General features: G+C 38.5%; 1 non-coding gene across 1 annotated transcript; it reads left to right on the top strand.

The window, feature by feature from the left end:
* Nucleotides 1–2,973: 2,973 nt before the first annotated feature.
* On the top strand, nt 2,974–3,077 carry LOC116275157. Its single transcript, XR_004184114.1, has one exon. It is a non-coding gene; the product is annotated as a small nucleolar RNA U13 (small nucleolar RNA).
* Nucleotides 3,078–4,168: the final 1,091 nt, after the last annotated feature.

Genomic DNA, 4,168 nt, shown 5'->3' with positions numbered 1-4,168 from the left:
GGACTCTGATGTTTGTGAAATCCATTCCCCATGCTACCCTTGAATTTCCTCTACAATGGCTCCACCAAGTAGTTACCTGGAAAATATTCACACACGTTTAGGGGCGGTAATTCTCCACTTTCTAAAGAAAACTATATCTCTGGGCAAGTATAATAGAAAACTCTTCCTTGTAAGGCCAAATCTACTTCCCAGAGTCTATTGTTTCTAGTTGCTTCCTTTGGGGCCACAGAGAACAAGTCTACATTCCGCTTCCATTAGACAGCCCTCCTAATATCTCAAGACGATTATCTCAGCCTTTTCAGTCTTTTCATAAGCTACACAGTCCCATCCTCCAAACATTCAGAGTTTATTTCCCTGTTGCCATCCAAGTTTCCCCTAAATGTGTCCTAGTTGCTTTATATTTGCCTTAATGCACATTTCCCACAACTGTATACAATATTCCAACTAAGCCCTGACCAAAACAAAATAGAGTTGTGTTCTTACTTTCTCCATCATAAATACTTCATCTAACACTAGTTCTTTGGTATCCACATCACAACATTAACTCTTGCTGACCTGATCCAGGTATTTTGAAGTAGCCAAGTCAAAATTCAAAACCATTATTTATTCCCAAGTAATCTAGCCAAATGATAACTAGGCGTCTTCTATCCCCCACCTGAAGACCATCCATAAGCCTTACTCCAGAAACATAAAAGCACAAGAAATGGGTGAAAGGTTTTGTTGTGTACTTTCCTTTTATTTTTCATAAGTAGAAAAATCTTTTAAAATTCAGCAAAATAAAATATTCATTTATTCAACATTTATTGAGGACCCACTACGTATAGCTCTCAAAATTACTGGGGCCATAGAGATAAATATTTGCAATCAGTGCTGTAGAAACTTTTACCACCTGGTTTCATGGTTATTTCTTTACCCTGCTGTTGGGTAGGTGATAGAGTATACCCTTGTGTTTAATGTAATTGCTCCATGCACTGAACAGATTCTAATGTTTTATGCCAGCTTAATCTTAATGCAACATTGACAACAATAATAATACCTAATATTTGTTAAATGTTTATTACATATTTGCTTTGATTTCTATATGATTTGATTCGCTCAAGATTCTTCCAGATCGCCTCAGGTCAAAAATAATTGTCTCAAAATGTCATGCAACTTGGTGAGCTATCTACATAAACCTTTAACTCCCGTGAAGGCATGCCTAATAAGTTAAACCATTAATTGCCAAATGATATTCTGTTTGGTTAATAGTAAAATGTAGGAGAAAGAGCACAAGTCTGGCATTAGAACCACCTGGGTTTGAATTTCAGCTGCACTAATAAACAAGCCATCAGCCCAGGACAATGTATTCTGAGCCTCAGTTTCCCTCCTCCCTGGAAATGGGGATAATACCCTTTACCTTGCCATGTTCCTGTATAAAGTGCTTGACATAATACTTGTAAATAGGCAGTAAATGGCATGCTTCCCTCACAGCACAGATTATTACAGCTTACATCTCATGTCCCTTAAATAGATTACTCTCTCATAGAGAAGGGATTGAGACTTGCTTTTCTTTATATCCCTCATATTCCCGACACCTAGCATAAGTAGACACCCACATTCTTCTTGAATATAAATGTGAGCATCTGGCTTCAAGTTCAGTTGTATATCATCTAGAAATAATCACATTTCTGTTCTGGTCTCTCATTTTCACAGGGGATGTTTGAAGATTTTCAGGGATTATCTAAGATCAACTTTATAAAAGAAAAGAAAATTGCCCTCCTCAAGTCCCAGGCAGTCGTGTTGAAGTGATGCTCTAGGTTCAATCTATTTGACAAACAGGTTGGCATTGACATGTATTATATTTTTAATGTTGAGCCAATTTTAAGCTCAACTTCTCTCCTAAATTAATGGTGTTCCAAGACATGGCTAAAGCAGGAGGAACAATAAGTGGTTGATGGGGAAAGCCAACATTTGATATATCCCATTTCTGACCTGTGCCTCAGCAAGCTAAAGGAAAATGTTGTTGGTCTCCAGTGTCTACCCTGAGCAATAAAATTAAGCGGTTCACTCCCACACTGCCTTAACTAGGCTGAGGTAATTGTTACTGTTATGACTTTAGCAGTTTGAGTGGGAAAAGATGAGAATTCTGAAAGAGATTTATTTACTGCAAAACATCCCAAATATCTCATTAATCTGCTTTTCATTTGGCAAACTTTTATTTCATTAAAAGTGCCACGCTTTGTGGTTTAAAACAAAGCAAAAATGCCTCTGGGAAGACAAAGCAGCAAAGTGGAAAGAGCTTGGGATCTGAAATGATTTTGATGTGAGTTTGATTTCCAGGTGTGCTACTTACTTGCTCTGTGACCACAGGCAGTTTTCTACAGTTAGTTAGAACCCCAACTTCCTCATCTATAAACATAGGACAACTGTTCTGTTGTTTGTGAATATTGAGGACAGTTCTAGGACCTTGGGCTCTCTTTTGTTTATCTGTTTATTTCTTCATTTGCAAAATGAAGATCATAATAGTGCCAACTCCATAGAGTTTGTGATGAGGATTTAGACAAGTGAATATATGTAAACTGATTAGAACAGTGTCTAGCACAGAATCTGGGCAATGTTTTTGTCATCATCATCATCATCGCCATCACTACTAAGTGACACATGTAAAGTGTGCCTTGCACAATACCTGATACCTAGGAGGTGCTCTATAAATGTAAGAGAAAACATCTCCCCTCACAACTAGAAACTTTCCACTGGGGTTTAAAGAAATTCACTGGGTAGGAAGGCCTATTCCACAATTGTAGACTGTGCATTTTAGAGAAGGAGGGATCATGTAGATGAAGCCTGTTTACAAAAGAAAAGACCAAGGGAGGTAGAGAAGGGAATTAACGCTGAAAGGATGGTGGCATAGTCAATAAAAAAGAGAAATTCCAGGTCTCCTGCACCCAGATTACTGCATTATTCTGCCTTCTAAAAGTGTTACTTGGTTGAGTGATCCTTTTGTAGCTCATGAGCATGATGACTGGGTGTTCAAGCACGTGTGGGAGATGTGCCACCCTTGAACCTTGTTACGACATTGGCACATTACCTGTCTGACCTGAAAACAAAACAAAAATAAAAATAAAAGTATTATTTGGTTGAGAAACACCTTCCAACAAATAATTTGCAAACTGTCAGATGGCATCTGATCCTCTGCAATTTTCGTGAGCTTGAGGTAATTTGAAGAGATGCTCGGAATATAAAGGGAGAGGGTGGCTCCTCAGCAATTTTCTTAGGAGTTCCAATTCAGAAAGGGGACATTCACCTCTCTCCAGACAGTAAAACAAGAACAGGGCTTCTAGATACTTGCCACCCACAAATGCAAATTCAGCAAGCTCTGCCTCCCTGGGTTAATTTTAAACACTGCTTTTTAATCCAAGTTTAGATTTGTTTTGTTGTATATGTACAACATCATTGAGTTTCAGAGTTCTTATTTCTTATCCGTAGGTAATGAGATCCTTTTTTAGCTGATTTGATGTCACTCACCACTAGAAGGAAGTAGAATGTCCCTCTTCTAATTGGAAATAGATAACTGCTTCAGGAGGTTTTCCTTCATTCCTTCCCTTCTGTCAGTGAGATAGATCTGACCTAAGGAGTTTTGGCTTTCAAAGCAGCTTTCACTTCGTGAACCAAGGATAAAAGAAATTCAATTAATCAAAGAATCAGAAGTCAAGAATACAAGAAAGAGAATAGAAAAGAGAAGGGGGAAAAAGTCAGCCCTGGGTTGAGCACAAAAAAATGACATTTTTGGTTGCCCAAGCTTGAGTCTAGGTTCTATTTAGTGCTGAGATTCTGCGCCGCTCTGGCAAACTAATGGAATGAGTAAGGCTAAAATCTGTTTTCATCAGGAGCCAAACAGAGGATAAGGTGATGGTCTTAATACAGCATTTAAGCTTTTTTCCAGCTTTGTCCATACCATACCTGCCTTCATGGCCTCAGATCTCAGTACCAAAAAGAGAGAAGGCTGTACATCTAAAAATAAGAATATATATGTACTAAAAACCTTGCTTTGAGATCCTCGTGTATCCCCAAAGGGAGAAGAAGGCATTATCCCACTTCCACCCAGCTTACATCAAGAACTCCAAGAAAGAAATCAGAGGCATAGGCAAAAATGGTACCAGGAGAGGCTACTGACTGAGAGCAAAGGCTA

This window comes from Papio anubis, chromosome 5 (genome assembly GCF_008728515.1).
Source record: "Papio anubis isolate 15944 chromosome 5, Panubis1.0, whole genome shotgun sequence".
NCBI lineage: Eukaryota > Metazoa > Chordata > Mammalia > Primates > Cercopithecidae > Papio > Papio anubis.
Note: the sequence above shows the minus strand (reverse complement) of the source record. Positions and strands in the feature narration are given on the sequence as shown.